General features: G+C 41.4%; 1 long non-coding RNA gene across 1 annotated transcript; it reads left to right on the top strand.

The window, feature by feature from the left end:
* The first annotated feature begins 1,333 nt into the window (after nt 1-1,333).
* On the top strand, nt 1,334-23,170 carry LOC132461228 (uncharacterized). Its single transcript, XR_009526559.1, has 2 exons — nt 1,334-1,593; nt 22,358-23,170. It is a non-coding gene; the product is annotated as an uncharacterized LOC132461228 (long non-coding RNA).
* The last annotated feature ends 2,143 nt before the right edge of the window (nt 23,171-25,313 follow it).

The following is a 25,313-nucleotide window of genomic DNA, read 5'->3' as shown; positions in this document are numbered from 1 at the left end:
GTTGTCGCCCAAGTTTTGTCGCAGGATGAATCATAATCTGTTGCTGTGCAAAATTGATCAGGCAAATTTGTCGTGCCACATCTTTTGCCTGCCAACTGTGCTTCATGCCAATTCATTCTCAACCATGGCCGAGATAACCACCATTGCATGGTTTACCTGTTGTGGAAGAGGGAGAGACGTTGGTGAACCCGACGCAGTCTATTCATCATATTGTAATGACCACGGAAGAGGCAGTGAATGAAGTATTGATTAGACAGTGATTTATTAGATAGCTAATAAACCATTGGAACGCACAAGACCAGTAACCATAGCAACGCCGGTAAACAAACCCCATGAAGCCCAATCCCTACGAGAGCTCACCTGCGCTACGGCCATCCGGAGGCACACAGAGCTTTTGGCCGTGATATTATATATACAATTATATTATATTATATATTAGCGCTGCAAATCAAATCTTGTCGCGGGTTTCCTCTAGCGAAAAATTTGCCCGATTCACGTCTCTACGTTGACTTTGTATGGAATCGTGTCGCCCTTTCGCGTTTGGTGTGAACGCATGACTAGAAACTCCGGGGGGGAGATTGCCCACACATGGACTTACTGGTCACCGTCGAGAACATCACTGTATCTCCCTCTCCAACTGCCAGAACATCACTGCGGTCGCCCGATCCTGCAGATTTGCACTTTACAACATCCGCAGAATCCGGCACTTCCTCACAAGGGAAGCAGCTCAGCTTCTAGTCCAATCACTTGTCATCTCCCGCCTCGACTACTGCAACTCACTCCAGGCTGGACTTCCTGCCTCTGCGATTAAACCTTTGCAGCGCATCCAGAATGCGGCAGCGCGCCTCGTGTTCAACCTACCAAAGTTCTCCCATGTGTCCCCTCTTCCGGGACTTCCACTGCCTCCCTGTAGTAGCTCGCATCAAATTTAAGACGATGGTACTGGCATACAAGGCAGTCGATGGAACTGCCCCTGCCTACCTCCAAGCATTGCTAAAGCCACACACCCCAGCTCGATACCTCAGCTGGATGTCTGGAACCGCCATCGCTAAGAGCTAGCAAAGGCCGTTCAGCAAAGTCACAACTTTTCTCGGTTTTGGGACCTCAGTGGTGGAACGAGCTCCCTGCCGCTCTCAGGACCGCAGAGTCGCTCACTATCTTCCGAAAAAGACTCAAAACTCACCTGTTCAGAGTCCACCTCGACACTGCATAGCCACCCTCCCCCTTCTGGCCACCATTGTACACTGTATTGTATTGTATTGTATTGTATTGTATTGTAGTACTTTGTAGTACTTTGTAGCAACTGCAGTAGCTGCTATCATGGCTGTTACACGGGGAATAGGCCTATGTCACGGAACAATTGAAGACCGGAAGAAGCTCGCGGAGTAGGGTAACTGCTCTTCCGCTTAGCTTAGCTAAGCTGTTTACCATGGCGGAGGCAGATCGATACCTTTGGACCAAGTCTCTCCAACCTACCTAAATTGTCCTACGACGACGTCCTAAGGATAGTAAATCAGCACTTACGTGTCGAAACATCTAAACTACGCAAAGGATATAAGTTATTCTGGGAGAAGTACATTTTTAATTACATAGGTAAGTGTTTCAAATCGTTGACACTGTTTAGCTTGACTGTGACAGATAGCACTAAGTGTAATACATGTCAGTTAAAACGTATCCTTTTTAATTAATCACAAAATATTATTTACACTGGTAGGAATACATATTTAGTTTGAGTGTCTCTGAAACTTTGCCTGACAAACCCCAAGAGGTTTGGTATAGGTAGGTAGCCACTGCCTACCGTACATGTAAGTGTCGATAGTATGTCAGATTAGCTCCAGGCTACTGTCAGAACATAGTGGCTGGGTGGCTGTCATAAGCTACCAATGCCCATACATTTTGCTGTATGGTGTGTTAATCTTTCCCTCTCTTACTGCAGTGTCAGATTTAGTTAATTTGGAAGTAGCAGTTCGGGCGAACTGCTACTGTTCCCAGAAGAAAAACGATGAGCCTCACACCCTGCAGGCTATAGTGCTAGGAAGTCAGGCCTGAGTCTGAAATCAAACTCTATCTCGCTTTTCATAGTCTTTTGTGAATCAATGGGACTGTTACTTAGGCCTACCTTTCTGACCACTTTAATTAGATTTACATTTTGTGATTCAAACAACAGGCCCACCTCGTAATATGTAGCATAATGGATAGCCTAGACCTAGAGCATGGTTTCAGACCTTCACAGATCCAGTTGCATGTTCAGTCTGTGTGTGTTTTTATTGGGTGTCAAGCAACTTTGTTGCGAGACAACCTATTGTTATTGTACGAATTCCTATTATTATTGGGTGTCAAGCAACTTTGTTGCGAGACAACCTATTGTTATTGTACGAATTCCTATTATTGGGTGTCAAGCAACTATGTTGCGAGACAACCTATTGTTATTGTACGAATTCCTATTATTATTATTATTATTGGGTGTCAAGCAACTTTGTTGCGAGACAACCTATTGTTATTGTACGAATTCCTATTATTATTATTATTATTATTATTATTATTATTATTATCCTTCAATGGGAGTCAATGGCAGCCCATAGAACCGCTTGGCGAAAAGTTGTGAAATTTGGCACACTGGTTCAGGATAGCCCCATTAGCCCATTGAGCGAATCTCAGGTCGCTAGCCCAACAGCTCTAGCGCCACCAACAGGTCAAAGTTGGGCATGCATTCATGTTCATAACTTTCGACCTATTCGACCAATTTTCACAAACCAGGTATCATTGGATTCCTTGAACCAAGCCCAGTTCAAAAAACCCTATGACGTCATTGCGCCATGACGTATATGTCCGCCATCTTGGTTTATGTCAAAAACCCTCAAAATGCTACTTCTATCACAAATCTTGTCCAATCATCTCGAAACTTGGTAGACATGATCTTCTGGCCATGTTTGATACAAAACATTGAATAGATTTGTCAAATCCAAAACCGTTTGCCCGCTACAGCCAATCAAATTTGGCGGCATAGCCGCCAAACCGGATGTAAGCCCATATCTCAGCAGCCCTTTGACATATCATAACCACCCTTGTTACATAGACCCATGACCCCATAAAGGTTACACTGAATGAATTTGGTGACCTTTGACCTCTAGGGGGCGCTGTTATTAATGTCGATGTGTTTTGACTCCTCTCTCTTTACATGAGTACATTTCAAACTTATTATTAATGTCTGGTGATACTATCAGACCTCCCCGTATGGCTAGCATATTATTTATTGCAGAAATATCCGCGACAGCCAAAGATATTTGACCGCGAAGCCGCCAAACCGGAAACACGCCAATATCTCTGCAGCCCTTTGACATATCATAACCAAACTTGATACATAGACCCATAACATCATCATGGGGACACTCAATGAATTTGGTGACCATTGACCCCTAGGGGGCGCTATAATTAATGAAGACATGTTTTAACTCCTCTCTCTTCACATGAGTACATTTCAAACTTATTTTCAATGTCTGATGATACTGTCAGACCTCCCCATATCGCCTATGAAGTATTTCTCATGGCAACATCAGAACTTGGCCACCATGTTGAAAGTTGTCAAGATCAGTTGTAAATTTCCACAGGCCACAAATTATATCCAATCTTCATAAAACTTGGCATATATGATCTTCACACCAAGCTGAACAAATGTGTCAAACAGCTATCTCAAATTAAAAACCGTTTGGCCTTTACAGCCAATCAAACTTGACGGCGCTCATTAATGGGTAGACACTGCACTCGAGTGGCGCTCATTAATGGGTAGACACTGCACTCGTGTGGCGACAAGCGGTACTTAATGTATAATGCAACAATGACTATATTTACTATTCCGCCCACCTACAATATAAACTGCAATTCCCACTGGATTCGATGCTTCACAAACTACCTCCAGAACGGATGCTTGTTTACATTGTGTCTCTTTTAGGGATATTGTTCCGATTACCCCTATGTATTTGTGACATTTGTTCGGTTAGGCAGACTGTATTGCGCCCTTACCTCTAGGTGGGGTCCTTTTCCCATTTACTCATCCCACCGGCTGTCGGTATTGCCGATTTCCGAGGCGGTCGTCATGACCCTCTGGCCGATTACGTCCATCCGGCATAATTAGCCTACCGAGTCCGATTATGCTTGACACCCACATTGCTGCTCGCAGCTATATTTATTATTATTATCCTTCAGTGGGAGTCAATGGCAGCCCATAGAACCGCTTGGCGAAAAGTTGTGAAATTTGGCACACTGGTTCAAGACAGCCCCATTAGCCCATTAAGCCAATGTCAGATCGCTAGCCCAACAGCTCTAGCGCCACCAACAGGTCAAAGTTGCACATGCATTCATGTTTATAACTTTCGACCCATTCGTCCTATATTCACAAACTAGGTATCATTGGATTCCTTGGTCCAAGCCAAGTTCAACGAACCCTATGATGTCATTTCGCGCCATGATGGATTTTCCGCCATCTTGGTTTACGTCAAAAACCTTCAAAATGCTACTCCTATCACAAATCTTGTCCAATCAACTCGAAACTTGGCACACATGATCTCCCGGCCATGCATGATAAAAAACATCGAATAGATTGGTCAAATTCAAAACCGTTTGCCCGCTAAAGCCAATCAAATTTGGCGGCGTAGCCGCCAAACAGGAAGTGAGCCGATTTCTCAGCATCCCTTCGACATATCATAACCAGACTTGGTATATAGACCCATGGCCTCATAAAGGTGACACTGATTGAATTTGGTGACCATTGACCTCTAGGGGGCGCTGTTATTAATGTCGATGTGTTTTGACTCCTCTCTCTTCACATGCGTGTAGTTAAAACTTATTTTCAATGTCTGGTGATACTATCAGACCTCCTTATATAGCTCATATATTACTTCTGGCAGAAATACCTGCGAAAGCCAATGATATTCGACCGCGAACCCCCCAAACCGGAAACACGCCAATATCTCAGCAGCCCTTTGACATATCATAACCAAACTTGATATATAGACCCATAACAACATCATGGGGACACTCACTGAATTTGGTTACTATTGACCTCCAGGGGGCGCTATAATTAATAAAGACGTGTTCTAACTCCTCTCTCTTCAGATGAGTACATATCAAACTTATTTTTCATGTCTGAGGATACTGCCAGACCTCCTTATATAGCTTATAAATTATTTCAAATTGCAACATCAGAACTTGGCCGCCATGTTGAAAGTTGTCAAAATCAGTTGAAAATTTCCACAGGCCACAAATTATGTCCAATCTTCATAAAACTTGTCATATATGATCTTCAGACCAAGCTGAACAAATGCATTAAACAGCTTTCGCAAATTCAAAACCGTTTGGCCATGACAGCCAATCAAACATGACGGCGCTCATTAATGGGTAGACACTGCACTCGTGTGGCGATAAGCGGGACTTAATGTATGATGCAACAATGACTATATTTACCATTCCGCCCACCTACAATATAAACTGCAATTCCCACTGGATTCGATGCTTCACGAACTACCTCCAGAACGGATGCTTGTTTACATTGTGTCTCTTTCAGGGATATTGTTCCGAATACCCCAATGTATTTGTGACATTTGTTCTGTCAGGCAGACTGTATTGCGTCCTTACCTCTAGGTGGGGTCCTTTTCCCATTTACTCATCCCACCGGCTGTCGGTATTGCCGATTTCCGAGGCGGTCGTCATGTAGCCCCCTGGCCGATTGCGTCTATCCGGCATAATTAGCCTACCGAGTCCGATTATGCTTGACACCCACATTGCTGCTCGCAGCTATATTTATTATTATTATCCTTCAATGGGAGTCAATGGCAGCCCATAGAACCGCTTGGCGAAAAGTTGTGAAATTTGGCACACTGGTTCAGAACAGCCCCAATAGCCCATTGAGCGAATCTCAGGTCGCTAGCCCAACAGCTCTAGCGCCACCAACAGGTCAAAGTTGGGCATGCATTCATGTTCATAACTTTCGACCTATTCGACCAATTTTCACAAACCAGGTATCATTGGATTCCTTGAACCAAGCCCAGTTCAACAAACCCTATGACGTCATTGCGCCATGACGTATATTTCCGCCATCTTGGCTTATGTCAAAAACCCTCAAAATGCTACTTCTATCACAAATCTTGTCCAATCATCTCGAAACTTGGCACACATGATCTTATGGCCATGCTTGATACAGAACATCGAATGGATTTGTCAAATTCAAAACCGTTTGCCCGCTACAGCCAATCAAATTTGGCGGCGTTGCCGCCAAACCGGATGTAAGCCCATATCTCAGCAGCGCTTTAACATATCATAACCAACCTTGGTATATAGACCCATGACCCCATAAAGGTTACACTGAATGAATTTGGTGACCTTTGACCTCTAGGGGGCGCTGTTATTAATGTCGATGTGTTTTGACTCCTCTCTCTTCACATGAGTACAATTCAAACTTATTATTAATGTCTGGTGATACTATCAGACCTCCCCGTATGGCTAGCACATTATTTCTTGCAGAAATATCTGCGACAGCCAATGATATTCGACCGCGATGCCGCCAAACCGGAAACACGCCAATATCTCTGCAGCCCTTTGACATATCATAACCAAACTTGATACATAGACCCATAACATCATCATGGGGACACTCAATGAATTTGGTGACCATTGACCTCTAGGGGGCGCTATAATTAATGAAGACGTGTTTAAACTCCTCTCTCTTCACATGAGTACATTTCAAACTTATTTTTAATGTGTGATGTTACTGCCAGATCTCCTTATATAGCTTATGAATTATTTCTCATTGCAACATCAGAACTTGGCCGCCATGTTGAAAGTTGTCAAAATCAGTTGTAAATTTCCACAGGCCACATATTATGTCCAATCTTCATGAAACTTGGCATATATGATCTTCCGACCAAGCTGAACAAATGTATTAAACAGCTTTCTCAAATTCAAAACCGTTTGGCCGTGACAGCCAATCAAACATGACGGCGCTAATTAATGGGTAGACACTGCACTCGTGTGGTGACAAGCGGTACTTAATGCATAATGCAACAATGACTATATTTACCATTCCGCCCACTTACGATATAAACTGCAATTCCCACTGGATTAGATGCTTCACGAACCACCTCCAGAACGGATGCTTGTTTACATTGTGTCTCTTTTAGGGATATTGTTCCGAATACCCCTATGTATTTGTGACATTTGTTCTGTCAGGCAGACTGTATTGCGCCCTTACCTCTAGGTGGGGTCCTTTTCCCATTTACTCATCCCACCGGCTGTCGGTATTGCCGATTTCCGAGACGGTCCTCATGTAGCCCCCTTGCCGATTACGTCCATCCGGCATAATTAGCCTACCGAGTCCCATTATGCTTGACACCCACATTGCTGCTCGCAGCTATATTTATTATTATTATTATCCTTCAATGGGAGTCAATGGCAGCCCATAGAACCGCTTGGCGAAAAGTTGTGAAATTTGGCACACTGGTTCAGGACAGCCCCATTAGCCCATTGAGCGAATCTCAGGTCGCTAGCCCAACAGCTCTAGCGCCACCAACAGGTCAAAGTTGGGCATGCATTCATGTTCATAACTTTCGACCTATTTGACCAATTTTCACAAAGCAGGTACCATTGGATTCCTTGAACCAAGCCCAGTTCAACACACCCTATGACGTCATTGCGCCATGACGTATATGTCCGCCATCTTGGTTTATGTCAAAAACCTTCAAAATGCTACTTCTATCACGAATCTTGTCCAATCATCCCGAAACTTGGCAAACATGATCATCCGGCCATGCTTGATAAGAAACATTGAATAGATTTTTCAAATTCAAAACCGTTTGCCCGCTAGAGCCAATCAAATTTGGCGGCAAAGCCGCCAAACCGGATGTAAGCCCATATCTCAGCAGCCCTTTGACATATCATAACCAACCTTGGTACCTAGACCTATGACCCCATAAAGGTGACATTAAATGAATTTGGTGACCTTTGACCTCTAGGGGGCGCTGTTATTAATGTCGATGTGTTTTGACTCATCTCTCCTCACATGAGTGCATTTAAAACTTATTTTTAATTTCTGGTGATACTATCAGACCTCCCCATATAGCTCATATATTACTTCTTGCAGAAATATCCGCGAAAGCCAATGATATTCGACCGCGAACCCCCCAAACCGGAAACACACCAATATCTCAGCAGCCCTTTGACATATCATAACCAAACTTGATACATAGACCCATAACATCATCATGGGGACACTCAATGAATTTAATGACCATTGACCCGTAGGGGGCGCTATAATTAATGAAGACGTGTTTTAACTCCTCTCTCTTCACATGAGTACATTTCAAACTTATTTTTAATGTCTGAGGATACTGCCAGACCTCCTTATATAGCTTATTAATTATTTCTCATTGCAACATCAGAACTTGGCCGCCATGTTGAAAGTTGTCAAAATCAGTTGTAAATTTCCACAGGCCGCAAATTATGTCCAATCTTCATGGAACTTGGCATATATGATCTTCAGACCAAGTTGAACAAATGTATCAAACAGCTTTCTCAAATTCAAAACCGTTTGGCCGTGACAGCCAATCAAACTTGACAACGCTCATTAATGGTTAGACACTGCACTCGTGTGGCGACAAGCGGTACTTAATGTATACCACAACAATGACTATATTTACCATTACGCCGACTTACAATATAAACTGCAATTCCCACTGGATTCGATGCTTCACGAACTACCTCCAGAACGGATGCTTGTTTACATTGTGTCTCTTTTAGGGATATTGTTTCGAATACCCCTATGTATTTGTGACATTTGTTCTGTCAGGCAGACCGTATTGCGCCCTTACCTCTAGGTGGGGTCCTTTTCCCAATTACTCAACCCACCGGCTGTCGGTATTGCCGATTTCCGAGACGGTCGTCATGACCCTCTGGCCGATTACGTCCATCCGGCAGAATTAGCCTACCGAGTCCCATTATGCTTGACACCCACATTGCTGCTCGCAGCTATATTTATTATTATTATTATTATTATCCTTCAATGGGAGTCAATGGCAGCCCATAGAACCGCTTGGCGAAAAGTTGTGAAATTTGGCACACTGGTTCAGAACAGCCCCATTAGCCCATTGAGCGAATCTCAGGTCGCTAGCCCAACAGCTCTAGCGCCACCAACAGGTCAAAGTTGGGCATGCATTCATGTTCATAACTTTCGACCTATTCGACCAATTTTCACAAACCAGGTATCATTGGATTCCTTGAACCAAGCCCAGTTCAACAAACCCTATGACGTCATTGCGCCATGACGTATATTTCCGCCATCTTGGCTTATGTCAAAAACCCTCAAAATGCTACTTCTATCACAAATCTTGTCCAATCATCTCGAAACTTGGCACACATGATCTTATGGCCATGCTTGATACAGAACATCGAATGGATTTGTCAAATTCAAAACCGTTTGCCCGCTACAGCCAATCAAATTTGGCGGCGTTGCCGCCAAACCGGATGTAAGCCCATATCTCAGCAGCGCTTTAACATATCATAACCAACCTTGGTATATAGACCCATGACCCCATAAAGGTTACACTGAATGAATTTGGTGACCTTTGACCTCTAGGGGGCGCTGTTATTAATGTCGATGTGTTTTGACTCCTCTCTCTTCACATGAGTATATTTAAAACTTATTTTCAATGTCTAGTGATACTATCAGACCTCCCCATATAGCTCATATATTACTTCTTGCAGAAATAACCGCGACAGCCAATGATATTCGACCGCGAAGCCGCCAAACCGGAAACATGCCAATTTCTCTGCAGCCCTTTGACATATTATAACCAAACTTGATATATAGACCCATAACATCATCATGGGGACACTCAATGAATTTGGTGACCATTGACCCGTAGGGGGCGCTATAATTAATGAAGACGTGTTTTAACTCCTCTCTCTTCACATGAGTACATTTCAAACTTATTTTTAATGTCTGAGGATACTGCCAGACCTCCTTATATAGCTTATAAATAATTTCTCATTGCAACATCAGAACTTGGCCGCCATGTTGAAAGTTGTCAAAATCAGTTGAAAATTTCCACAGGCTACAAATTATGTCCAATCTTCATAAAACTTTGCATATATGATCTTCAGACCAAGCTGAACAAATGTGTTAAACAGCTTTCTCAAATTCAAAACCGTTTGGCCGTGACAGGTAATCAAACTTGACGGCGCTCATTAATGGGTAGACACTGCACTCGTGTGGCGATAAGCGGTACTTAATGCATAATGCAACAATGACTATATTTACCATTCCGCCCACTTACGATATAAACTGCAATTCCCACTGGATTAGATGCTTCACGAACCACCTCCAGAACGGATGCTTGTTTACATTGTGTCTCTTTTAGGGATATTGTTCCGATTACCCCTATGTATTTGTGACATTTGTTCTGTCAGGCAGACTGTATTGCGCCCTTACCTCTAGGTGGGGTCATTTTCCCACATAATGCTCATCCCACCGGCTGTCGGTATTGCCGATTTCCGAGGCGGTCGTCATGTAGCCCCCTGGCCGATTGCGTCCATCCGGCAGAATTAGCCTACCGAGTCCGATTATGCTTGACACCCACATTGCTGCTCGCAGCTATATTTATTATTATTATTATTATCCTTCAATAGGAGTCAATGGCAGCCCATAGAACCGCTTGGCGAAAAGTTGTGAAATTTGGCACACTGGTTCAGGACAGCCCCATTAAACAATTGAGCGAATCTCAGGTCGCTAGCCCAACAGCTCTAGCGCCACCAACAGGTCAAAGTTGGGCATGCATTCATGTTCATAACTTTCGACCTATTCGACCAATTTTCACAAACCAGGTATCATTGGATTCCTTGAACCAAGCCCAGTTCAAAACACCCTATGACGTCATTGCGCCATGACGTATATGTCCGTCATCTTGGTTTATGTCAAAAACCCTCTAAATGCTACTTCTATCACAAATCTTGTCCAATCATCTCGAAACTTGGTAGACATGATCTTCTGGCCATGTTTGATACAAAACATTGAATAGATTTGTCAAATTCAAAACCGTTTGCCCGCTACAGCCAATCAAATTTGGCGGCATAGCCGCCAAACCGGATGTAAGCCCATATCTCAGCAGCCCTTTGACATATCATAACCACCCTTGTTACATAGACCCATGACCCCATAAAGGTTACACTGAATGAATTTGGTGACCTTTGACCTCTAGGGGGCGCTGTTATTAATGTCGATGTGTTTTGACTCCTCTCTCTTCACATGAGTACAATTCAAACTTATTATTAATGTCTGGTGATACTATCAGACCTCCCCGTATGGCTAGCACATTATTTCTTGCAGAAATATCTGCGACAGCCAATGATATTCGACCGCGATGCCGCCAAACCGGAAACACGCCAATATCTCTGCAGCCCTTTGACATATCATAACCAAACTTGATACATAGACCCATAACATCATCATGGGGACACTCAATGAATTTGGTGACCATTGACCTCTAGGGGGCGCTATAATTAATGAAGACGTGTTTAAACTCCTCTCTCTTCACATGAGTACATTTCAAACTTATTTTTAATGTGTGATGATACTGCCAGATCTCCTTATATAGCTTATGAATTATTTCTCATTGCAACATCAGAACTTGGCTGCCATGTTGAAAGTTGTCAAAATCAGTTGTAAATTTCCACAGGCCACATATTATGTCCAATCTTCATGAAACTTGGCATATATGATCTTCCGACCAAGCTGAACAAATGTATTAAACAGCTTTCTCAAATTCAAAACCGTTTGGCCGTGACAGCCAATCAAACATGACGGCGCTAATTAATGGGTAGACACTGCACTCGAGTGGCGCTCATTAATGGGTAGACGCTGCACTCGTGTGGCGACAAGCGGTACTTAATGTATAATGCAACAATGACTATATTTACCATTCCGCCCACCTACAATATAAACTGCAATTCCCACTGGATTCGATGCTTCACGAACTACCTCCAGAACGGATGCTTGTTTACATTGTGTCTCTTTCAGGGATATTGTTCCGAATACCCCAATGTATTTGTGACATTTGTTCTGTCAGGCAGACTGTATTGCGTCCTTACCTCTAGGTGGGGTCCTTTTCCCATTTACTCATCCCACCGGCTGTCGGTATTGCCGATTTACGAGGCGGTCGTCATGTAGCCCCCTGGCCGATTGCGTCCATCCGGCAGAATTAGCCTACCGAGTCCGATTATGCTTGACACCCACATTGCTGCTCGCAGCTATATTTGGGTGTCAAGCAACTATGTTGCGAGACAACCTATTGTTATTGTACGAATTCCTATTATTGGGTGTCAAGCAACTATGTTGCGAGACAACCTATTGTTATTGTACGAATTCCTATTATTATTTATTATTATTATCCTTCAATGGGAGTCAATGGCAGCCCATAGAACCGCTTGGCGAAAAGTTGTGAAATTTGGCACACAGCTTCAGGACAGCCCCATTAGCACATTAACCCAATCTCAGGTCGCTAGCCCAACAGCTCTAGCGCCACCAACAGGTCAAAGTTGGGCATGCATTCATGTTCATAACTTTCGACCTATTTGATCAATTTTCACAAACCAGGTACCATTGGATTCCTTGAACCAAGCCCAGTTCAAAACACCCTATGACGTCATTGCGCCATGACGTATATGTCCGCCATCTTGGCTTATGTCAAAAACCCTCAAAATGCTACTTCTATCACAAATCTTGTCCAATCATCTCGAAACTTGGTACACATGATCTTATGGCCATCCTTGATACAGAACATTGAATAGATTTGTCAAATTCAAAACCGTTTGCCCGCTACAGCCAATCAAATTTGGCGGCATAGCCGCCAAACCGGATGTAAGCCCATATCTCAGCAGCCCTTTGACATATCATAACCACCCTTGTTACATAGACCCATGACCCCATAAAGGTTACACTGAATGAATTTGGTGACCTTTGACCTCTAGGGGGCGCTGTTATTAATGTCGATGTGTTTTGACTCCTCTCTCTTCACATGAGTACATTTAAAACTTATTTCAATGTCTAGTGATACTATCAGACCTCCCCGTATAGCTAATATATTATTTCTTGCAGAAATATCTGCGACAGCCAATGATATTCGACCGCGAAGCCCCCAAACCGGAAACACGCCAATATCTCAGCAGCCCTTTGACATATCATAACCAAACTTGATACATAGACCCATAACATCATCATGGGGACACTCATTGAATTTGGTGACCATTGACCTCTAGGGGGCGCTATAATTAATGAAGACGTGTTTTAACTCCTCTCTCTTCACATGAGTACATTTCAAACTTATTTTTAATGTCTGAGGATACTGCCAGACCTCCTTGTATAGATCATAAATTATTTCTCATTGCAACATCAAAACTTGGCCGCCATGTTGAAAGTTGTCAAAATCAGTTGAAAATTTCCACAGGCCACAAATTATGTCCAATCTTCATGAAACTTGGCATATATGATCTTCCGTCCAAGCTGAACAAATATCTCAAACCGCTTTCTCAGATTCAAAACCGTTTGGCCGTGACAGCCAATCAAACTCGAGTGGCGCTCATTAATGGGTAGACACTGCACTCGTTTGGCGACAAGCGGTACTTAATGTATAATGCAACAATGACTATATTTACCATTCCGCCCACCTACAATATAAACTGCAATTCCCGCTGGATTAGATGCTTCACGAACCACCTCCAGAGGGGATGTTTGTTTACATTGTGTCTTTTTTAGGGATATTCTTCCGAATACCCCTATGTATTTGTGACATTTGTTCTGTCAGGTAGACTGTATTGCGCCCTTACCTCTAGGTGGGGTCCTTTTCCCATTTACTCATCCCACCGGCTGTCGGTATTGCCGATTTCCGAGGCGGTCGTCTTGTAGCCCCCTGGCCGATTGCGTCCATCCGGCAGAATTAGCCTACCGAGTCCGATTATGCTTGACACCCACATTGCTGCTCGCAGCTATATTTATTATTATTATTATTATTATTATTATTATCCTTCAATGGGAGTCAATGGCAGCCCATAGAACCGCTTGGCGAAAAGTTGTGAAATTTGGCACACTGATTCGGAACAGCCCCATTAGCCTATTGAGCGAATCTCAGGGCGCTAGCCCAACAGCTCTAGCGCCACCAACAGGTCAAAGTTGGGCATGCATTGATGTTCATAACTTTCGACCTATTCGACCAATTTTCACAAACCAGGTATCATTGGATTCCTTGAACCAAGCCCAGTTCAAAACACCCTATGACGTCATTGCGCCATGACGTATATGTCCGCCATCTTGGTTTATGTCAAAAACCCTCAAAATGCTACTTCTATCACAAATCTTGTCCAATCATCTCGAAACTTGGTACACATGATCTTCTGGCCATCCTTGATGAAAAACATCGAATAGATTTGTCAAATTCAAAACCGTTTGCCCGCTAAAGCCAATCAAATTTGGCGGCTAAGCCGCCAAACCGGATGTAAGCCCATATCTCAGCAGCCCTTTGACATATCATAAACAACCTTGGTATATAGGACCATGCCCCCATAAAGCTGACACTGAATGAATTTGGTGACCTTTCACCTCTAGGGGGCGCTGTTATTAATGTCGATGTGTTTTGACTCATCTCTCCTCACATGAGTGCATTTAAAACTTATTTTTAATGTCTGGTGATACTATCAGACCTCCCCATATAGCTCATATATTACTTCTTGCAGAAATATCCGCGAAAGCCAATGATATTCGACCGCGAACCCCCCAAACCGGAAACACGCCAATATCTCAGCAGCCCTTTGACATATCATAACCAAACTTGATATATAGACCCATAACATCATCATGGGGACACTCACTGAATTCTGTGACCATTGACCTCTAGGGGGCGCTATAATTAATGAAGACGTGTTTTAACTCCTCTCTCTTCACATGAGTACATTTCAAACTTATTTTTAATGTGTGATGATACTGCCAGATCTCCTTATATAGCTTATGAATCATTTCTCATGGCAACATCAGAACTTGGCCGCCATGTTGAAAGTTGTCAAAATCAGTTGTAAATTTCCACAGGCCACAAATTATGTCCAATCTTCATGAAACTTGGCATATATGATCTTCACACCAAGCTGAACAAATGTGTCAAACAGCTATCTCAAATTAAAAACCGTTTGGCCTTTACAGCCAATCAAACTTGACGGCGCTCATTAATGGGTAGACACTGCACTCGAGTGGCGCTCATTAATGGGTAGACACTGCACTCGTGTGGCGACAAGCGGTACTTAATGTATAATGCAACAATGACTATATTTACCATTCCGCCCACTTAAAATATAAACTGCAATTCCCATTGGATTAGATGCTTCAAGAACCACCTCCAGAGGGGATGTTTGTTTACATTGTGTCTTTTTTAGGGATATTCTTCCGAATACCCCTATGTATTTGTGACATTTGTTCTGTCAGGTAGACTGTATTGCGCCCTTACCTCTAGGTGGGGTCCTTTTCCCATTTACTCATCCCACCGGCTGTCGGTATTGCCGATTTCCGAGACGGTCGTCATGTAGCCCCCTGGCCGATTGCGTCCATCCGGCAGAATTAGCCTACCGAGTCCGATTATGCTTGACACCCACATTGCTGCTCGCAGCTATATTTATTATTGTTTCTTGTTGCTGTTCCAAAATGCTCTCTCTTTCTCCAGATCTGCTGTTGCAGATGATAATGTTTTGTTTCATGTCTGCTGTTGCAGATTGTCATGTTTTGTTTTATATCTGCACTCTAAAAAATGTGACCATTGGTTACTTAAAAAAATTATGGCAACAAAGTGACACGTAAAACAATTGAATAGATTTTAATTGCTACAATTTTAATTAATAAGTATTGAATAAATTAACTATATTCAAACTAAATAAGTAAGTAAATTGTGATAACAAAAAATTTGTTGGATTTAGTAATAACTTGCCAAATACATAGCAATATAGCACAAAAATATTTTGTAAATCTAAATTAATTTCCATCTACATTTACTATATATTTGGTGTAGATTTATCTACATTTACTATATATTTGGTGTAAATCGATCTACATTTACTATATATTTGGGGTAAATTGATCTACATTTACCATATATTTGGTGTAAATTGATCTACATTTACTATATATTTAGTGTAAATTGATTTACATTTACTATATATTTGGTGTTAATTGATCTACATTTACTATATTTTTGGTTAAAATTGATTTATATTCACTGAATATCTGGTGGAAATCTTTTTATATTTACTGAATAAAAAATATGTCGACTCATATTTGAGCACATTTCTACTCAATTCAACACATTTACACTGCTATAGTTACTGATCCATACCTAAACCAAATGTTTTAATTCCACTATCAATTGGCATCACAGGAATAGAAATCTATTCAATAGTATTAATTGTCACTTTGTTGCCATAATTTTTCTATGCATAATCCACTCAATATCATGCATTTACTAAAGAAGGGGTCAAAAGATACACATGTATAACCATAAAAGCATGTTAACATTTATTTCTGGAACTTTGTCTGAACATGTTTATCTAACATTTTTCAGGTGCAATAAATCTATTTTTTTTGAAAGAGGGGTTATTTGGAAAAAGGCAGAAATTTAACAAACTGCAGAGTGTATTTTTACATGCGCCAAACGAAATCATCAGGACCAATATCTTTTACAAACAGCTTCAATTTGCATTCCTTTACAGTGAACAAAGATTAAGAACAACGGCCTTTGCCAACTCTAAGTAAAAAACATTATGCCACTCCCCTGAAATTAGTATGGTTATTTGGGATCTTCCGATGTACTAGTCTTCAAATTGTAGATTTTCATGTTTTGTAGAGCAAGGTCCTGTGACACAACGTCTTCATCAGCATCCTGAAATAGCAAACACATTACAGCAAAATATTAATGACCAAATTGAACATCTCCTAAAATGCTTCAAACCCTTTGACAATTAAAAGGCAAGACTGTCCGTCTATTTTGCCATTTGTCACATTGTTATCCAAGATTAGTTAAAAAAGGATCCAACCAGCTTATTAACAAATGATATAGCACTGTGAGCTCATTCTTGAAGCTTAAAGTCATCCTAAGCAACTTATTTTAGAGGTTACTTCAGTCTCTCTGTAAAAATGTCTCTCAACTGTTTTGTGAGTTCTCAGGAAGAATATAAAGAGATAGGGAGTTTTAAGTAAAACGTATTTCTGCAGTAGTAATTTAAAATTGCCAAAGTGTATTTACATGTTGTATTTCAACATGTACTTTTACTTACATCATACTCTTTTAAGAGTTCATCTGTCGATTCCCCAAGGTACACCATCAAACATCGAATGACAACATCTCTTGTCACGTGGATGCTTCGATTGCTTGGAGCCTGAAATGAAAAAATAAGCATTATTCTACTTCATTTAAGAATGCTCGATTCTGATTGGCTGGGAGGGGTGCATTAATCCGGCATATTGCCCGCTGACTTGTCGGTTCTACTTGCTGCTGACTGAGCACAGTAAATCAATACGCCGCTTGCATCGTTTTCTATCACATACATTTCCAACATGAGGTCCATAGTAAAAATAAACCAAGGAGTGCATGTTTGATCGATCGTCATTAAAACTGACTTGATACGAATGTAGCAACTACGTTATTAAACTAGTGATCAGATCCAGCCTAGTGTGGTTGCTATAGAAACGAGTTACCTACAGCTGAGCTAACGTCATTCACCGTAGTTCTAAAGGGAACTACTTTTCGAGGGAGATGAACTTAAACAGAGTATACATTTAATAAGCATGCAATACGAATACGAAAAAGGCTAATTATTAAAGTATTTGAATTGTTTTATTATGTTGGCCGGCGCGAAGAAACGGAATAATCACCTCAAGGCAGGGTAATAAACAGTTTGATATGCCCGGCTCGCGGAAGGTTACCGGTAAGCCGTCCACGAGCCGGGCATATCAAACTGTTTATTGCCCGGCCTCTCTGTGATTATTCCTTACTTAGGCCCTAGGCACCCCTAGACTGGGGCATAATCCCCAACTTCATACTGTAAGCACCACAGATCATTTATTTTTTCGCTCACGGCAATGAGACCTAAAACAAAATGGAAATGTCCTTTCTGGCTGATCTCTATTATAAATAAATATGAAGACATATTGTTAATGAACGTTAAGAATTGGGGTTTGACGATACAGTTTAACTGTATCGTCAAGCTACGGACTTCAGTGGGGGTTTCACTCCGTCTGCGCACGGCACCTTCTCAACGAGCAGATGTGCGCCTGCAGCCAGAGGGGGCGCCAAAATACCTATTCCCCACACAATGTTATGTAGTACTTCATTGATAACCGCTACGCAGCGCGATTTTTTTTTAACTGCTCGTGGCGCTGTCACGTTAAAATTGTACCGGGGGCGAAAATTGTACCGGCCTACGTCATCGTTTGTTTACATCCTGACAACCTGCCCGGCAACAGACTACGCGATGCAGAAAACATGTTTCCAAACGACGAAATAACATAATACAGATAGCGGATCGCTATCTGTATTATGATAGATAGCGATAACAATTGTTTTTACTTTATATTTGTATTGTATTGAATTGTTTAATCGAAACAATAAAAAAATTTGCCCGCGAAACTGCCGAACGCGTCAAATGACAAATGTTTTGCCCGTGAAACGGGCGATCGCGTCAAATGAAGTAGGAAGGTTCTTGAAACATAATACAGATAACGGATCGCTAGATAACACTTGTTTTTACTTTATATTTGCATTGTATTGAATTGTTTAATCGAATTTAGCTAGTAAATAAAGTAAAAACAAGTGTTATCTAGCGATCCGTTATCTGTATTATGTTTCAAGAACCTTCCTACGTCATTTGACGCGATCGCCCGTTTCGCGGGCAAAACATTTGTCATTTGATGCGATCGCCCGTTTCGCGGGCAAATTTTTGTATTGTTTCGATTAAACAATTAAATACAATACAAATATAAAGTAAAAACAATTGTTATCGCTATCTATCATAATACAGATAGCAATCCGCTATCTGTATTATGTTATTTCGTCGTTTGGAAACATGTTTTCTGCATCGCGTAGTCTGTTGCCGGGCAGGTTGTCAGGATGTAAACAAACGATGACGTAGGCCGGTACAATTTTCGCCCCCGGTACAATTTTAACGTGACAGCGCCCCCCATGTGACTTGGCGCCCCCCACAAATATGCCGCCCCGGGCGGCTGCCTGGTTCGCCCGTACCTAAAACCATGATTGTATTCTGATCCTGGACACGGCTGTTTCTGTCTTGTTGAATATGCACCAAACACAAAACTATTTCCAATAAAAAAAATAAGGCCAAATTGATCAAACAGAACGAGCTAACAGACAAACATTGTTTTGAAATGTAACGAAATCCATGGCCTTAATAAAATATTAATAGAGACAATGGGCCCTATCTTGCATCCGGCGCAAGTGACTTAGTCACTGGCGCATGTGTCGTTGCTAGTTTACAACTGGCGCAGAGCGTTCTTTTCCCACCAGCGCCACTCGCCGGTAAATTAGGGATTGATCATGCGCCCCAAGGGGCGGTTCGGCGGAAGGAGGAGGCGTGTTCTGGCGCAAACGCTATTTTGCCGTTGCTGAATACCATTGCGCTACTGACCAGGAAATACCTGGTTTAAAGTCAGTGGCGCGTTGTTCAGATGCTATTTTAAGGGCGGATGCATAGCCTACATGCGCATGCGATGCATACGGATTGCTTGTGCACCTCGCGCATACACTTTGCTTCTCTCATCTACCTAGCCGCACATTCTTGGTAAATTATTTGGGAAAGAACAGCTGATGCAGCGGTAATAAGTTGTACTTTTAAATCAATGCATCTGCAAACACCGTACAGCAAACACATATTTTCTTGACACAGACATCGTATAGGCCTACATGCCCATAACTTTTAGGATTGATGAGTATTTGATCGTGAAAAACATTGTTTTACCGCGAGTGAGTGTTAAAAAGAATGAATGAATGCGGGCGCGCGTGTGTGCTCTGTTTAAACACACGCAAACTAAACACGTAACGCATAATACAAAAAATGGCAATGTATATTACCGCGGAGACACATGCATATTAGGATAGCATACAATACTGATAAGAAACAATGTTTATAATGTATTGCGTATTTCATTAAATAGATCAGTTACCGCATATCATATGTTATATTATTTACGTTTTCTTTGGCGAAATTTATTTGAGGACTCAGTATTTCTGAAGTTGTGGAAGAAAACCCCTTATTCCATGTGTGAATTAGGCCATATTATTTGGCAATAAACTGAGCCATTTGCAGTTTGAAATTCATGTGCATCTGTCTCATCGGAGACTGCAGACGCGCTGTCAAAATATCAACTCGTCCGATTCAAATGCGGTCATGGCTCTTAAAGGGGATGGGAGCTGGCACTCTCATTGGTTTGTTGGACGTTACGCCCAAACCACACCTACGGGTAATTAGGCTGCTTCAGACAAACCCTTTTGACACTTGCGCCGCGACGCAAGTGTCATTTATCCGCCTGTAAAATAGCGATAGCGCCGTAGAACCGCCCACAAAGCTACTTGCGCTTTGCGTTTTCCACTTGCGTTTCAGACCGTTAAAATAGGGCCCAATGACAGTAAACCGTGCAAATGGCTTACCTCTGAAAGCAAGAATCCTTTGGTCTCTGAGATTAGCTCCTTGCTAGCTAGCTAGCCAACGTGGTTGTTGCGTGATACAGGGCATGGGTGAGCGAGAGGGAAGGGCGAGGAAGGAAAATTAGTATAAGTAGATCATTTGACGTGTCTTAAAAGAGCATTAAATAACAGGAAAATAGTTCAAAAGCTCAACATAATTGTCGCATTGAGCAGACCACTTTGTCCTTTTGGTCGAGGCAAACCGGCCTCTGTATTGTAGGCTACGACGGAGTATTAGGGCCACACGTGAAGAAAATAAATATTTTTGCCGTGACGAGATTAAAATCGACACGTCGACTTTAAAGTCATCATGTCGACATTAAACTCGAAATGTCGAGAATAAAGTTGAAATGTCATGTCGACTTTAATCTCGACGTGTCGACTTTAAACTCGAAATGTCGAGAATAAAGTTGAAACATCATATCGACTTTAATCTCGACGTGTCCATTTTCCGTTCCTCTGTCCGCACGCAGACGCTCCGGGCATCCTCCCAAGCGTGCAGCGGATGACACGAATTGCATTGACGGTTTTAGTCGCTATATTGTTTGGATGGAGGCCTACACCACAAACAATGACCCCAGGGTTATTGCCGACTACTTCGTGTCATCCGCTGCACGCTTGGGAGGATGCCCGGAGCGTCTGCGTGCTGACAGAGGAACGAAAAATGGACACGTCGAGATTAAAGTCGATATGATGCTTCAACTTTATTCTCGACATTTCGAGTTTAATGTCGACGTGACTTTAAAGTCGACGCGTCAATTTTAATCTCGTCACGGCAAAAATATATTTTTTCTTCACGTGTGGCCCTAATACTCGTAGTCGTAGTACTGACTTCGAATCACAGCAACAAAGCTTAATTTTGACGTTACAGCAGAGTAAGGTTGACATTATTGGTAACAAACGCGAAACAATGTTCACATGCTACTGCATCTTGGTTTAACAGTATCTGTTAACGAATATAATGAAAAGTTATTTACCTTTTGGGAAGTGGCAGTCCCAGAAATGTACTGACTGCATGTGCTGACAGACGTCCATGTGGCGCAAAATGCCCGCTTGGCGGAAGTGTAAGGTTATAAGAGCCAAAGACCAGTGCTGATAAAATATAATTAAATACTACTAAGGGGATCACAGCAGATTTTTTTCGGACATAAATAGTAAAATACAATTACCTAATAAAAAACATTAAATTGATTGAATTCAGCTAAATGTGTATCCAAACTGCTTTAAGTCTTTTTTATTATGTAAAGGTTGCTACTGTTTATTTATCAAATATGAATTAACCTATTCCCTTTTTTTTTACTGTGTAAAATGATTAAAACCAAAGATCTCTGAATGGGTCAAATTTATAGATTTTATGGAACTTTGATCGTCCTCATAAAATACAATTAAATACTACTAAGGGAATTACAGCTGATTTTACTCCATCAAAAAATAGTAAAAAACAATTAATAAAAACACAAAAGGTATTGAAAACCACTCAATGTGATTCAAAACTGCACAAAGTCTTTTTTATTACATAAAGGTTGCTATCTTTTATCTATTGAATATTAATTAACACCAGTCCCAGTTTTTACAGTGTGCTCTTCCAGACACATGACTACCACTTCACAGGGGAGAAAAGCGTGCCAACACCTCTGTCGTGCACCAGTGTTCTGCAGTCGTGGACCAAGGACACAGGTTTATGTGTATACCTCAGGCCTAGCCAAACATCCTGTATAGTCTACTCAATAATAGTATTCGAAGTTCTTGTATATAGACAGACGCGACTAACACTGACTTAAGTGTTGCTACACTGACAATATGATTTATGTGCTGACATATTTTTTCTTTTTGCTCCAGGGGATTCGCCCGGAACCCACTGACCAACTTGTGGTCAGGAAACCCAAGGTTTGGGTTAGGTGTTTTATTTTAGCACATGCATGGACACATACCTCCTGAATGCCAAGTAAATATGGCCGAGGGATACACGCACCCCATTCAATTTATTTATTTCTGTTAAATGTATATATGTAAATATTTCAATCAAAGAATTGGAAACGAACATTCCTGAACATTTGTTTAAGGTAACACACTCTGAGCACCTTTAAAACAAGCCTGAAGACTTTTATGTTTGCATTAGCTTTCAGCTACATCTTAAATACATTGCACTTTCTAAAAAGCTTTTTTAACTTTGCCTTTATTTTCTATTTTAATACTAAAATGCCTTTAACTTTCTATTTTACTAATTTCTCTGCATATTTTTTCTTTTACTTATCTATTTTATTGTATGACAATGTTTGTATGTGAAGCACTTTGAGTCTGCCCTTGTGTATGAAAAGTGCTATATAAATAAAGTTGCCTTGCCTAACACACAGAACATGTCATTTCTTTCTGTTAAATGTAAATATGTATATATGTACATTTATATTTAAAAAAAATAACTGGAAACGAACATTAAATAAACATTTGAAAAGGACGGACGGAAACAAACACCATTTTAAATTCTTTCTGCTAAATGTAAACAAAGAACATTAATAAACGTTTGAAAATAGTCATGTGACGTCATGTGTGTTTTAATGTGTAACACTGGGACATCACCCTTAACATCTAAAGGACCTTGATAGTTAGACATCAAGCAACAATTTACCCACAGCTGATTGACAGAGCCTGAAAGAGTCAGAGGAATGGTCGTGTCCCAGATATGATATTCTTTGACCCTTCTGATGGCCCTCTCCACCAAGATTCTAAATTGGGCGATACTCACTGGTGAACCTCTTTTAAATGGCGGCATTATGAGGGTGGCCCCAACTTCAGAAAGCATCTTGTCGATGACAAAGCCTTTGTCAGCCATGCATGCATCTCCTGGCTGAAGTAGACTAAGGATTCCTGACTGCTGTGTGATTTCTCTGTCTGATATGGAACCAGTGTACAGCTTAGAAATTAAGGTGATAACTCCACATGAAGCAATGCCAATCAGACCTTTGAAGGTGTTGGTATTCTTGTAGTGGGAGAATGTTTCAGACTGGAGGGTGAGTGATGAGGGTGCCTCACACCTGATTTCTGTGCAGTCTAGAATCACTCGCACGTTAGGACAGTACTGGGCAAAAAATTATCTCAACCAAGATTTATTTTGTCCTTCGGGAAAGCGTGGAAGCTGATGTATGGCTGTATACGTCCTGATGTAGAGCAACACGGTACACTACAAGCATAGGCGTCGATTACGCCGGGGACGCGTCCCCACCAGTTTTCGTAAAGACTCATTTTGTCCCCACCAGAAAAAAAAATAAATAAATTTGAATGCAGTTTTTTAAAAATGAATGTTAATAGCGCGAGACAGATGCGAACCAATCCATCTGGATACGGCACACAGCCGTCAACAATTTGCAACAATTATAACATTTGGATGAGTAGTTCTAGAATGGGGGAGGGGTGGGTGGTACGGTGGGCGGCTCCTTCTCTGTGTAATCTGAACCTGACAGCTTCCTGCGCACTTCCAATCTGCTGCGGTTGCAGCCTCATGCATTTGAGGAGGTCCGGAGGAGGTAACGTAACGTATCTATATTTATTCATGATGATGACAATCTGTACTAACTCCTTTGTCGTAGTTTGACCGAGGGCAGCGAACGATTTATCTTGATAGTTTCTAAGTTCTATCATTGACGTTGAAGCTATAGCCAACATTAGCTTCACTAAGTTCTGATTGACTTAGTTCCTCTCCCTGATCAAATGTAAACAAAGACAGAAGATTGATAACTTAATTGATTTAGCTCTGTCTTATTTATTTATTTTAAAATGCAGTGTTTTCTCCTTTTAGGAACTTGTTTCTGCCAACTCGCCTCTTCATTGCCATCTACCAGTTCCTGCCTTAAGCTCTGATGCACTTGGTTCCTGTTCCTTATAAATAAATAAAAATGTGTTAACTCAATTGATTATGCCCTCTATTTTATGAGATTTATGTGGTGTGCAAACAAAAGTCTTGTAACCTTTATTGTAATGATATGACCACTATGACGGTATGTTGGTTGTGGTATATGTTATCAATATTGTCATTGGTTTTTGACAAAATATAGGTTTGGAGTGTGCGGTTGCCTGGTACCATGGTTGTTACTTGGTACAAATAATATGGATGATTTACGACCATCTAGTGGGGAGTCTGAAAACTGCTAACGAAACGTCATTGAAGTGAAAATAAAATAAATAATTTGTACTGTTGTAAATTCAAAATTAATTTAAATAGGAAAGCTAAACGTTAAAGCACATAGGGCAAAACACTCCAGTAGCACCAGGCATGCTAGCCAACAGTGTGTCGCGCTGGTAGAGGCTAGCTAGCTAGCTAAAAAAACCTCAATAATTACAATATATTTCTAGAATAAATATTAATTTAGCTGAGCTCATAAGACACTAGCACACTTACTGTGCATGTCAGCTTCAATTGCTTGGCTTTAAAAAAAGCTCTGATGTCCTGTCCACTCCTTTTTGACATTTTGCTGTATTATTAACTAGGTAGGATCAGAGAATGTCGGGCTTTGGTTGTATCGCTATCTCGCCTTTTTTCAGTCGTGACTA

This window comes from Gadus macrocephalus, chromosome 7 (genome assembly GCF_031168955.1).
Source record: "Gadus macrocephalus chromosome 7, ASM3116895v1".
NCBI classification, from domain to species: Eukaryota; Metazoa; Chordata; class Actinopteri; order Gadiformes; family Gadidae; genus Gadus; species Gadus macrocephalus.
This window is presented reverse-complemented; position numbering and strand designations above follow the sequence as displayed.